Source organism: Cavia porcellus, unplaced genomic scaffold, assembly GCF_034190915.1.
Source record: "Cavia porcellus strain 051 isolate PalLab524CR breed Dunkin Hartley unplaced genomic scaffold, mCavPor4.1 scaffold_32, whole genome shotgun sequence".
Classification (NCBI taxonomy): Eukaryota; Metazoa; Chordata; class Mammalia; order Rodentia; family Caviidae; genus Cavia; species Cavia porcellus.
The window spans coordinates 38171605-38185240 of record NW_026947515.1 but is presented as its reverse complement, the minus strand read 5'-3'; the positions used below and the strand labels follow the sequence as shown (position 1 = coordinate 38185240).

Here is a 13636-nt window from a genome sequence, read left to right as displayed (position 1 = left end):
TATTTTTAAAGCAAATCTGAGCAGTATCTACCCCGTAGGGCTGTCATGAGGGCCAAAGGAGGTAATATCTGAAAACCACCCAGGGCTGATGAAGGAATAGGCAGGCTTGTGCCTGCGAGGGCTCCCCTAACTCGACATTTTAGCAGCCAAAGGGAGCCCCTCGCTGTCCGTCCCTGGTCCTGACCTGTGCATCCCGTTCCTGCTTCTGGGTTCGCCTGCTCCGTCCCCCTCTGCTGGGATTCCCGTCCCTCACTTCTGCAACCAGGCCCTTCCCTCTCTGAAGCCTCAGCTCAAGTGCCCCCGTTCCCAGGTCCCTCCCTGAGGCCACCCCGGGACACCTCTCTCCCTCACCAGCCACACAGCCTGCCTTCCTGGGTACTCCAGGGCACTGTACTTTCTCTGTCAGACCAGGCCATGCCTCTGCTCCCAGGATGGTCAGCTCCTCGAAGACAAAGGAGAGGCCTCCGCCATGCTCTGCACATGGGGAATCTCTGGAGCCCTAAGTGTAGATGGAATCAGCCAGACCAGTGTGATCCAGGAGAGGAATGAACCAGTGATATTCCAGAAGGGTCCTAGACAAGGACCCAGGTGATACACTTTGACTGCTTCGGTTCCACCCACCCTGCAATCTCTGGCAAGTTGCTTTGCTTCTCTATGCCTCTAGTCTCCTGATCTGTAAAATGGGCATGAAGCTTTTCAATTGCTAACTACAGTCAAATGAGATAACAAGGGTATGCTGCACCAGGGGCATGGATCCTTAGCTTTATTAGCACTAGAATGCTAGCAGTCAAGGAAAAGAAAGGAGAGGTTCTTTACAGGGCCCTGCACTCTTTTACGGTATGACGATGGGTTGAGTGATCATGACCGTGCAGAGCAGTCCTAGGAACTGTCACATTTGGGTAACCCTGCTCAGGAAGACAGGTTTCAGCAACCGCAGACTTGCATTCCTAAGAGCCAGAGAGGACCTGGCTCTTCTGAGGCTCTTCCTGCCAGTCCCCCTGCCTGCTGTTTCCCTGCTCAGATTTCTCCTGGATCCCTCCCCAGAGACCAGCATCCAGCCAGCACCCACCTTGGCCTGGTTACAGCTCCTCAGCACCCCAGGTCTTCTGGCAGATGAGTTCTCCCACAAGGCTAGCAGCCCTGTGGAGTCAGAAGTCTGGAATGAGCCGCACCGAGGGTCTTCAGGCCTGACTGCTGGCTTCAGATTTGCAAAGAGCCTAGCGTTTGTTTCATAGGCCAGTGCTGTCCCTCCCCTTCCTTCCCCTTCACTGGCCCTCGAAGCTCCTCCCAGACACATCCTGCTGTGAGGCTGCTTTCTGTGGTCACTGACAGTTACTGGAGGTTCTGTATTCTGATCTGGTGCAACTGACCCCATCGGGCAGCACAGGGCACCTCTTCAGAGACCCACCCTGGTGCCCACGAGGCAGTGGCACAGGAGCCCTGACCTCTCTCCTCTCTCCTGAGCTGCTAACCCTTCCCCACCCCAGACATCATCCGCCAGAGGTCCTTCGAGCACGTCCGACCCAAGAAACACAAACTGAGCTCACCATTTCCTGCAGGGCAGGCCACTCTGCTACTCACCTCAAAATGGAAACCTCTCCCTTCCTTACCTGTTGCATCTAAACTGCACCATGTCCTGTCAATATTTCATGAATGGTCCACTTTTTCCCACACCTGTGGTCGCCACTGCCTTATGGCCACTTTGAAAAAGTTAGACTCTACATTTTCATCCTGTCGGGCCTGAGAAGCAAAGGTTGTTGGGGCTGGAGAGAGATGATTGCTGACAGCATGATTTCAATGCCTGGATTCAACTGTGCCTGAAACCCTGATATCTGAGCTTGAGCTGATCGGTTATACAATCAATAAATTCCCCATCATGTTGGAGGAAGCCTGTTTGAATTGGGGTCCTGCCACTTGCAACCGAAGTGCTCTGGAGCTCGGATGTCACTCATCTTTGTCTGGGGGGCCCTGACTGGATTCATTCTGACCTCTCACTTTGCAGAGGAAGCCGCTTGAGAAAAGCTAGTCCAGAAATGCAAGTCGTGTGCTGCCCCACCTCCTTCCCAGGTCTCTCTGTGTTCTGTCCCCTTTCTGTGACCAGACTCACACCCTCTCTTGCATCTTAATGGATCACAGTGCCTCTGTCCCCTTGATAAGTTCTGGGAGAGCAGGGGCCAGTGCTAATCTGTTATTCTCTGCATCACAAGACAAGAGACTATCATGAGGACGCTCAGCTTAAATTAAATTAAATAAACGCTCAGCTCAAATTAAATAAAGCAAATGAATGAACCAAGGAACTAAATAAGCTGAGGACACAATAAAGGATAGAGACCTCAGCCCCGGAGGCTCAGGCTTTGCAGTGGCCAGCAGCAGGCCCTCACGGGCAGCCCCCTCCGCTTATCAGCTTTGGCCTAACTGAATCGGAAATCACAAGCTCACATTGCCACAGTGCTGTTATCATTGGCCGCCGTGTCTGCTGCTGCTTTGGGTGGGGTGGCCAGGGAGGGTGACTCCAGACAGCCTTCGAGCTGTGTCTTGCAAAGGGACCTAAGGGCCCTATGTTTCTGAAGCCTCACACCTGGACAAAGGCCAGCACGAGGAAGAAGAGGAGAAAGAGAAGCTCAGCCTCTGTTTGCCCCAGTGCACTGCTCCTTGGGTCACCAAGAAACCGACCTTTGCCCTTTGCCCTTTGCTCTTCTTTGATTTCCAAAGCCCCAAGCTGGGGCTTTTTCGGCTGGGACCTCCAGGTTGCGCTGATTCCAGCCTTCTTATCTGCCATCTTTTCCCAAGAACCTCTTTCCCCACCTACGAGACCTACGCGTCCTTCAGCAGTGGCAGAGATGGTGGACTTTCCTGCCTTGTTGCCCTAGATCCCACATTACCCAGAGCTACCCACACAGATCAGTGCCCAAATACAGAAGCAGAGGCTCCTCACTCACCCATCACCACTCCTCTGCCTCCATGACACCCCCTTGTTATACTAAGATGCTGAAAAATTAAAATAATTGATTAAAAGGTGATTAGCAAAAATAGCTAAAAGGATAGTTATTAGCAGTATTGTCATTCTGTACTGAGCTCATTACCCTAGTAACCAACCACATAGTTATAGATTAACTGACCGTGTGTTATGCTGTTCTGTAAGCGTTGCGCCCCCCCCCCCAAGTAACCTGTGTGCAATGTCAACCTTTGCTCCCCTTGTAAGAGACAAATGATGCTGTGTCAACCACTGTTCCCTTTATGAGAGACAAATGTTCCTGGAATTGGCAGACCAAGGGCTATGAGTTGGCTAACCACCCACTGTGAAATGCCTCTGACCTCAAGCAAAACGGAACAAAGGCCCACCTTATTTCTGTTTCTCATCGCTGTGTACTTAATGATCAATGAGCTAATCATAAATGAACTATAAAAATCAGTCAAAACTCTAACTCAGTTGCACAGCTTTGCAAATTCCATCTGCACTGGGTCGCTGGGCCAGCTAAAATAAAAGCGCTTCTTTTAAAAAAAGATGTCTTGCCCTCTTTATCATCTCGAGGATCTTGCCCTGGTTTTCATCATGGGGCCTTGTTTTTTGAGTGAGTTACAACACCCTCTGCCAGTAGAGGCCCCCATTCTTTGCTGGCCCCACTGGTCACAGCTGCTGGGTCTTCTTCTCAGCCGGGGCATCCAGAGTAACTCACCTTGGGGCTAGGAGGTTACCTACCTTTTCTCCAGAGGATGGGTTCTTCTGCTGCATTCTCTTTCTTTCCAGCAGAGACCCCTAGTCTCCTCTAGGCAGAAAAACACATCTTGGGCCTTTTCCTGCACACACCGAAATTCAGCCTCCTCCCAATGGTGAACAAGGCCGGATGGAAGGCCAGGCACTGGTCTCTGTGAACCCTGGAGGGCCAGGGTACTGGAGTTAGTCAAGATTTGCTCTGAACAAGGGAAACTCAGGGTCACTTGTGTCTTTGCCCGCAGCTCTGCCTTCTGTAGGAGCTTTCTCTGGGGTCATTCGGCATCAGATTAGAATTCATCTCCTCTGAGGATCCCACTCACACATCAAAGACTAAGAAGAAATGTGAATTGTATCCAACATCACACCAGATGATGACAGAAAAGCACACTGCGTACATGTCCCTTAGCCAACTACTCAAAATTCCTCTGTGGATATTTCTGTTGTCTAGACACCTCCTCTGGCAGGCCTCGGGGTGGCCGGGATACGGCACGAATTGGGATCTTTCCCCTTTTTGTCTTCTCCCCGAGTAATCGCACCTCACTAGCTCCTGGTTCATCCCTCTTAGATTTTCACAGACATGTGCAAGTTCTCTTCAAAATGCACTCAGAGCACTTCAGTTTTATTGTATCTTCACTTTCTAGCCTTGATTCCCAGGCTCATTAGCAACACCAGAACGCCTGTGGCCCTCTTAAAGAGTGCCGGGACCCATTCTTAAAAAAACAGGGAGAAATAAAGAAGGCAGAAAAGAGTTGTTGAGTGAGAACATTTTACTTCCTCTAATAGATACGATTATGGAGTTGGATACGCCAGAGTTTAAAGGCTCACGGCTCTGGTGGAAGGGGCTGGAGCCCCCACCTTCTAGGCCACCTGCCTCACAGGAAGAGCTGCAGCGGAGCCAACCTGAATTCCAAAATTGCTCAACCCACTCCGGGAAGCCCGAGGCAGTAGCATGGCGGGACCCACCTGATGGGCACCTTTGCATCTGGAATCCTCTGCAGCCTTAAAACGCTCCGCCCACAGAAGCAGGACCATGTCACACTCCCCAGAGCATGGTCACCATCACTTGGGAATCTGCTGGTAAGTGGTGCTGTTGGCTCTGGCTGTGCACTGGGAAGATGTCCTTCCCTGCTTTTAGCAGGGTAGCTCTGCAGAATGTGTGCTTCAGAATCAGGAAAAATCGGGGAGCCAACAATAGAAAGCAGGTTTATACTAATATGCAACCTCTTATCCTTTCGGCCATTCTTAGTTTTTGGTGAGGAGGTTTAAATACTATCAATATATGTATTTTCAGGTTTTAATATTTTAAAAATTACTCAAGTAATATATAAATATGTGTTCATTATAAAGACACCCAAATATTATATGCTCCCTTTGCCTTGTGCCAATTTCTTTACCCTGTTTACACAATTAACCCCCATTAGTAGCCTGGGATGATTTATATCTGAACTCGTGTCGTACAAGTTGTTCATCCATATGCCTTGTTTCCTGGGAGATCATTTTATATCAGTACAGAAAGGTCAATCGCGTTCTTTTCTTGTATTTAAATGTACGTGTGCTTTGGACTAGTAACACATCTATGTCTGCTTCTGCAAAAGCTGCCCTCAGGCTGGCGGGAAACCTTGAGACCCTTTCCTCTGGAGGCTCCCCAGTCCCCCTGTCCCTCCCCTGAACTCTGTATTCTCATGTCTTTGGGTAGAGGGAGGGGACAGAGAAGCCGCAGCCCTGCCCTGAAGGATTGGACCTGGTCTCCTCTTACGCCCTCATTTTAATGGTAAGAAACCAAGCCCACCCCCCTCCTGTCCTCAGCCCCGTGGACCCTAACTGAGGTCCCTCCTTGGTGGCTCTGCTGGGAAGCAGGTCTTTGAGCTCCCTGGGTGTAAGTGCCAGAAGTCTCTTGCCACGTACAAATGCACTCGCTGTTTCTTTCTGGTAAGGAGGGACAGTCTAAGTTAGCTGGGGTGGAGCAGGGAGAAGAGTCCTCACACACCCATCTGCACCGTATCATGTGAGACACACCCTGACTCAGTCACTGTCCTTGTTTCCGGGACAAAATACCCAACACCTGCCATTGAAGGGAGGCGAGGCTTATTTTGGCCGATCTTTCAGTCCCTGGTTCGCTGGCTCCAAAAAAGAAACAGCAGGACAGAGGGGCACAGGGCCGAGGAATCGCGCTGCTTGTTCTGGAAGGAGGGAGATGCCCCCTTCCAGGTCACACCCCCGTGACACTGCTTTTCCCGTCTCCTAAACCACAAGTCAGCTACACCACCTCGCAATCCAGTCACCCTCCAAAGGTCCCACCCACCGCTCAGATGAAGGACTGAGGGCACTGGATAATTTTGTGGTTAGGAACATAGACTCTGGGACCCACAGTCTGGGTTTGAATCCTGATTCTCCCCCTCTGTTGCTGTTTTTTTTTTTTTTTTTTTTTTTTTTTCCAGTCCTAAGAATTGAACCTAATACCTTTGTCCTGAGCTGATCCTGTAACAGGGTCGAGGTTGCCCAGGCTGGGCTACAACTTGTGATCTTCCTGGCTCTTGTCTGGCACTGACTTCCCTTTTGACTGTCTCTGTGACCTTAGGCAAGTTACTCAAATTCTCCATGCCTCAGTTTCCCCATATATAAAGTGGGCTATTATACTGAAATGGAGAAGCATCTGGTGCTCCCCTTTTTTTGTGTTGGCCAGAGAGGGGAGAGGTTTGGCTGAAGGCTGTGGCACCCTCCCCTCACTTTCCTTTACCCCCACCCTCCAGCGGAGAGACAGCCTGCCTCAGTGTCCCCTCCCCCCAGCCACTCACATAGGAGCAAAGCTCAGCTGTCAGCCTCTGTGCTCCTCCCCCACTCCCACCACTTCAGACACTGCGGCTGCCTCTTAGAGGAAGGGAAGTAGCTTAATAATGTGGCTAAGATAGGAGAGGGAGGGATTTGGGCCCATTATTAACATTCCCAAGCTCCCCACACCACACAGCTAACCCTCTAAAGATTCCTCAGTTTCAACCCTGTAATCTCACACAGAGATGTGACAGCTGTCAATCAGCCATTGTTTATTGCCCCCCCACACACACACTGCACTGCAGTCCTGACAGTTGGAACCGCCCTGGAGTCCCAACATAATTCAACCAATCACAGGTGTACACTTAGACCAATTAGCAGACACAAATTTAAACCAATCACAGGTCTATAATTGTACCAATCACAGGCCTGCACCTGCTGCATAAGGAGCCTCTCCTCACATTTCTAGAATTAGTCTAACATGGTCTCCTCTGTTATACTAACCCATCTCCCCCCATTCCTTGCCTGGTGGAAGCACAGGCTGGTGCCCAATGAGGCGTATTAGATGTGGGAGATATTTGCTGATGGCTCTGCCTACCCTGGGTGGACAGTCACTGATGAGTCCCTGTTCAGGTTACAGTGACTAAGAGCTGAGCCTTACAGCTCTAAATTTTCCAGCTCCCGCAGAGAGGTGCACATACAGAGCTCATGCAGGGGCACACTCAAGCTCGGGGTCCTGGTCAGATCTGGGACACAGTTGTGTCCACATGTGGACCGAAGAGGGAGAAGTTGGCACAGCTGGTGACAGATTCTGCATTTGTTTGATTTGCCCCTGAGGGAGGCAAAGGGCACCTTCTCCTAAGACAGCAGCTTTCCTTACTCTCCTCTTCCTGATAGAGTCAGGGGAAAAGAGAGATTCACAAACTTGGGGAAATAGGGAACTCAACAGCATTCTATGCCAGGTCCCCAGGCTCCTAGGTCCCCAGGAACCCAGCCCCTTTTCTGTGACTCATTGCAAGAGTGTAAGGACTGGATGAGATATTTTGGCTCAGAGCTCTGTGACATCTTGTCTCATGTACGACCCACAGACTACGGAGATTGTATATGTGATCTAAAAATGCCCATCCATGAGTGTCCAACAATGTGACTTGACTGGGCCATATTGAGTGAAGAAGAATCTTCTTGGGTTGCATATAAAATGTATAATAGAGTTAAGGTAGAGGAGTAACAAGATTTCTTTGCTTTTAAATATTTTTACTATAACATAAAAGGGACACAGGGAGACAGGTAATAGGTTGCATATACCTGGTCACCAGTGATTTATATTGAGATCTGGCCTAAGGAATCTTCCTAGTGGGGTGAAAATAGTCAAGGTATTCAGTCTCCAATCTCATCCATTAGCATGACTTGGGGAACTTTTAAAATATCCAGATACCAGGGGCAGGAGGTTTAGCTCAGCGGCATAAGCACCTGCCTTGCAAGCAGGCAGTGGTAAGTTCGATCCCCGGTACCGATAAAAAGGAAAAAGACAAAAAAAAAAAAAAAAAAAAAAAAAAATCCAGATACCTAGGCTTTATTTCCCAGAGAATCTCGTTCAGTTAGTTTGAACAGGGTTCTAGATATGGGTCTTTTATAAATGACTGTGATGTAATTCTAGTGTGTAGTTATGGTTGGAATCCACCGAATCAAATCAATCATTCCAGATAAAAACATATTTTAACCTTATTAAATATATTATAATGGTTGATTTAAGTCCTTATCTATTAATACCAGTATCTGGGTTGTATTAGTTTTAGCTGTTGTTAACTATCTTGTCTCTTAAGACTATGTCACATTTTAACTGGGCATGATGCTCACACTGTAATCCCAGCCCTTTGGGAGGCTGAGGCAAGAGAATCATAAGTTTTAGCCCAGTCTGGCCAATTTAGTGTCTCGAATTTTTAAAATAAATAAATAAAAGGGCTGGAGATATGGTTAAGCATGAAGGCTCTTGGTTCAATCCCCAGTACCAGGAAAAAAAGAATATGTCACATTTTATTTGTGTGTTGAACAATTTTGAATTGCATTCTGGACATCATGATTCAGGATTCTGTTATATTCCTGTTAAGAGTATTTTTGTTTTTATCAGCTATCACTTTGGTTAGAATCAAGTTACAAATTCTATTAGAGTGGACCCTTGAGTTAGGACTGGCCAGACGTACAAACAACTTGGGATATGGTCAGAATTTCAGTTTAACTTTTTAAACATTTTTTTATTTTTGAAGAGAATAAAACCAAATGAGAAAAAACAAAATGGGATCAGTCAAAACAAAAGGATGGACATAGTACATGATTTAAAACCAAAATACAAGGTGATCTACAATGGTTACCATGATGTCTCTTGTTATCTTCAATAAAATTGCCCATATCATCAGGCACATAAAATTGAACATAGAAGTACAGAACAAAATCAATAAAAACTAAAACATTAGAGACAGTATGGGACTTCAAAAGAAGATAATAGGCAAACCAGAATGGGTATCAGTGAATCTTACTGTCTTCAAAGTAGTTGCCTATACCCTCCGACTTGATATTATCCAACAAAACAGGTTCAAATAAAATTGGTCAAAACAAGACAGTGAAAACAATACAGGGCTTCAAATCAAGCTAATAGGAAATCAAAAATGGTTACCATAATATATCCTGCTATCTTTGGAATAGCTGTCCATGCCATCAAATCTAGTACAAGTAGACAAACTGGACAGAATAAAATCAAACTAAACAGAACGATGAGAACGATATGGGTTTCAAATCATGATACAATATTAACAATGGCCACTGCCTTCCCCTTTTAGATAGTTCCTCCCTTTTCATGTTCACAGGATGCGGTATACATTTTGCATCCCACTAACTCCTTTAGTTTTTAGATTAGGGAGGCACCCCACTATTTACCTAAGTGGTTCCGAACCTTTTTACCCCTGAGCTTGATCTCAAGTTGTATCCATATACCTACAAGAGCCTCAAGGTTTTCCTTCCCTATAGCTGAGTAGTTTTCAATTGTATAAGAGTGTTATATCTTAAAAAAAAAAAAGAGTGTTATATCTTTCCAACTAATCTGCAGCTGAAGGGCGAGGTACCCCCACTTTTTTCTGGTTCCTTGACACATACACCATTATTTTCTCAATCTATAGACTTTCAGCCTTTAAACCTTCTTTCAGGTTAATTATATTTCTTTAAGAGCATCTTGATGGACCCTTTCTCCTGATCCACTCTGCCTGTGTATTGAGGCCATCTATATTAGTGATTTTGGCCCACCTTCTCTGCCTTGTCTCTGCCATGCTATTTTTCTGCATGGCAGTTATGTTTGCCTACTTTTCCCCTTCATTCCACTGTCTGCCCTGTTCATTGAGCCCCTCTCCTGCTGTTCCTGAAGCCATGGTCTTTTTTTGCTCTCTCTCTAGAATGTCCTTCAGTATGTTTTGTAGGGTTGGATTGGTGGTCATGAACTCCCCCAGTTCCTCTTTGTCATGGAAGCATCTTGTTTCTCCATTAATTTTGAGACAGTTTTTCAGGGTACATCAATCTGGGTTGGAGGTTATTTTCTTTCAGGGATTGGAATACTTTGCTCCAAGCTCTTCTTGATTTGATGGTCTGTGTCAAGAAGTCTGCTGTGATTCTGATGGTATTTCCTCTATAGTGATCTATTTCTTTTCTCTGACAGCTTTTAATATTCTGTTCTTGTGTTGAATTTCTGAGAGCTTGATTATTATATGTCTGGGTGTAGATCTCTAGCTGGCTAGAGTTCTGTCTGCCTCATTTATCTGAATATCATTTCCTTTTCCTATGCTTGGGAAGTTTTCTTTAATTATTTCCGTAAATAGCCTTTGCATTTCATTTGTGTTTACCCCAGCTTCTTCACTCACATTTTTTATTCTTAAGTTACAGATCCTCTTGTCATCTTCTAGCCTTTGTATTGTTACTTCCTGGTTCCTTGTTTTTTTTTTTTTTTTTTTTTTTGTCTTTTTCGTTTTTACCGGTACCGGGGATCGAACTCACGACTACCTGCTTGCAAGGCAGGCACTTATGCCGCTGAGCTAAATCCCCAGCCCCTTTCCTTGTTATTTTTAAGAGATCTTTCCTTTCATGATCACATGTCGCAAACCTATCTTCAAGGATTGATAGTCTATCTTTAGGTCTTTCAAGCAGTTTTGCCAGCTTTCAGTGGAGTTTTTAATTTCCTGGTAATCTCTTTGAATTTGTTTCATATATTCTAGATGTTTTTATATTCTTCATTGAAGGTTTCCCTCCTTTTTCTATGCTCCTTCATTCTTCCATCAGTGTCTTCTTGAGAGGTGCATAGCATTTCTTTTATTATTTTTCTTTTATCTTCCTTTACTTGTATTAGTATTTCTGTTTTGAGTTCTTTCATAATGTCACAAAGATATTTCTTTGCATCAGATGCTGCTTCTTCAGAAATGGCAGGTGTGCAACCCCCGATTTCTTCTGTGTTTACTTCTCCTGGGCCAGTATTGCTTGAGTTGGAGGCCAAAGGCTGCCTTTTGTTTCTTCCTCTTGTCATGTTTCTGGCTTCTTTCAGACAAGTGGATAGTGAGGGTCCCCAGCACTTCCTGTATTGGTTACAATTACTCTGAAGTGTGCTGGCTAGGGATTGCTGCCCTCCACAGTCTGCTGGTGACCACAGAGTACAAGCAGTGGTGGGGCAGGCTGGCCCCTTCCTTCTGAGCTGGTCAACCACTGGGAGTCTTCACCACATTAGTGTGTACCGCACAGACGGGCCAGTCAGGGATAGTTTCAGGGAAACCTTGGTCTTGGCTATTAGATCACGCATAGGAGCGGGACTCAGTCCAAGCAATTCTCACCAATCTGCTCTGTGCTAGGAGTGGCTGAATGAAGCTGGCTGCAGTTCTGGTTCTGGGCTTATCTTGCCCGACTCCAAAGTGTCACCCAGCCAATTGCCCACTCCTGTGGGAGGATTGAGTTCCCCACACTCACTGTGAGCCAGTGCAGTTCTCCAGTCTGCTGCTCTCCTCCGTGACCACGTCCTCTCACAGAGGCCCTCAGGCTTGCCAACCCCCAACTTCACCATGACCGTGCATCTTCAGATTCCAGTGGTGTTTCACACACAATGGGATGGTGAGAGTGTGTCTGGCTACAGCCTTCTGTCCACATTTTTTTTTCTTTTTTTTTTTTAATCTTAGTTTCTTCCTGGGTTGAGAGGATCCATCTCCTTCTGTCTGGTCTTCTCCACAGTGCTATGTTCCAGCATCTGAGCTGTGTCTCTCAGAGAGGCTTTTTATTCTGCTGTTTATTGATCTGCTATCTTCCCAGCTTCCCCTATAACAGTATTCTTGTAGCTACTGAGCACGTTGCTTTCATGCTCCAAAAAGCTTTCTCGTAGGTACTCAGCTTGTCAAGAATGGAGCCAGAATTCAAAGGAAGATGCTTTTGCCTCCAGCCTCATCTGTCTGCTTTTTCTTCAGTTTTAACTTCTGACCAAAGTCTTGAGTTATGACTGTAATAACGGCTGCCATGCTTCCAGATGGTCTCAGATACAGATTTAACCCTTAAAGAGTTCTGGGAGGATCATTACCACATCTTTCCCTGTATGGGGTTACTGAGAAATCCTGGGACAACATCTCTCTCAGGAGACTGAAATCTGCCTATATACAGGAGAGAGACTTTGAAGGCTGTGTCAGGGAGCCAGAGCCTTCAACAGACTTCAGTTACAATCAGCCCTCAGGAAAGAGCAGAGTTTATAAGTCAAGGGTCCACTTTATATCTTCTGTGGGAAGAAGTTGAAATCTCAGTTTAGTTCATTTTATCTTATCTTCAAGATTCTCTGAGTCTAAACCAAAGCATGGCTCTAGGGTCAAAGAAAAACTTGGGTAGAGTTTGTACACAGAATTACGAGTTCCATTTTGTCCCCTACAGAATTTCCCTCTTCCCTACTTTTCAGTTGCTTTAACAGCCCAGGTTATAGCCCTCTCGTCCTAAGTGGACTTTCTATGGAATGTTAGCTGTTTGCATCATACTGTGACTCAAAATGAATATTTATTTTTCAGCCATTGGGTCAAGTGTTCTATAAGTGTCAGACAGGTCAAACTGGTTGATAATGTTAAGTTTTTTTTATCACTGGTGATTTTCTTTCTAGTTGTTATTTCTATTGAAATGGAGTTTTCAAATCTCCAACTATTTTTGTTTGTGATTTTTTTCTCCCAATTTTGTTGATTTTTGCTTCATGTGTTTTAGGGCTTTATTGTTAGGTATGTACACACCATTTTAATAGCTATGTTCCTGATGTATGGATCCTTCTATAGTTATGAAATCCCCCTCTTTGTCTTGGTAATATTTCTTAACTTAAAGTCTATTTTACCTGATATTAAAATAGCCAATTAGCTCTCACTGTTACTGTTTGCATGGTATGTTTTCCATATTTTTCTTTCAATATATTTGTGCTTTTGAATTTAAGATGTCTTTTGTATACAGCAAAAGTTGAATATTGTTTTTTTTTTTGTAGTCCAACGATCTCTGCATACAGAGTGTTAAATCTTATCATTATTATATGGTTTGTTTTACCTCTGATATTTTTCTATTAGCTTTCAGCTGTATCATGTCTTTTATTGTTTTTCTATTTCTTTCTTTCTTTTTTTGGCCCTGGGGATCGAACTCACAACCTCATGCTTGCAAGGCAGGCACTTATGCCACTGAGCTAAGTCTCCAGCCTGTTTTTCTTTTCTTTTTTTTTTTTTTTTTAAGTTGGTACCGGGGATCGAACTCATGACCACCTGCTTGCAAGGCAGGTGCTTATGCCGCTGAGCTAAATACCCAGCCCCACCAGCCTATTTTTCTATTTCTATACTTTTCTCTTTGACAAATAAATGTTTAGGATTTCATTTTAATTCCTCTGTTGATTTTTAAATCTTACATAAATTTTTTGTCTTATTTTTGTTGAGATTTGTCAACATCCTCACTTCATGTTGCTAGAAAGATGATTTATTTATTGTTCTTTTTTTTTTTTTTTTTTCTTTTTGAGACGGGGTCTTGCTATGCAGTTCAGGCTGGCCTTGAGCTCACTTTGTATCCCAGGCTGGTCTCAAACTCGCAACAATCCTCCTGCCTCAGCCTCCCGAGTGCTGGGATTACAGGTATGAG

The 13636-nt window shown here is 45.3% G+C and overlaps 1 protein-coding gene and 1 long non-coding RNA gene across 11 annotated transcripts in view; one reads left to right on the top strand and one right to left on the bottom strand.

The window, feature by feature from the left end:
• The window catches only part of Pik3r6 (phosphoinositide-3-kinase regulatory subunit 6), a 48557-nt gene extending 47158 nt beyond the window's left edge, over positions 1-1399 (bottom strand). For 2 of the 5 annotated variants that reach the window (XM_063242250.1, XM_063242251.1), the window contains exon 1: positions 1070-1399. The gene's annotated coding sequence lies outside the window, so the exon portion shown is untranslated. The remainder of the gene's footprint in view (positions 1-1069) is intronic. The other 3 variants (XM_063242253.1, XM_013148729.3, XM_063242252.1) reach the window with 2 other exon arrangements.
• Positions 1-13636, top strand: part of LOC106026865 (uncharacterized) — a 44579-nt gene that overhangs the window by 14453 nt on the left and 16490 nt on the right. For all 6 annotated transcript variants that reach the window (XR_010045238.1, XR_002790285.2, XR_010045242.1 and 3 more), the window contains exon 2: positions 4499-4792. This is a non-coding gene — a long non-coding RNA (uncharacterized LOC106026865). The remainder of the gene's footprint in view (positions 1-4498; positions 4793-13636) is intronic.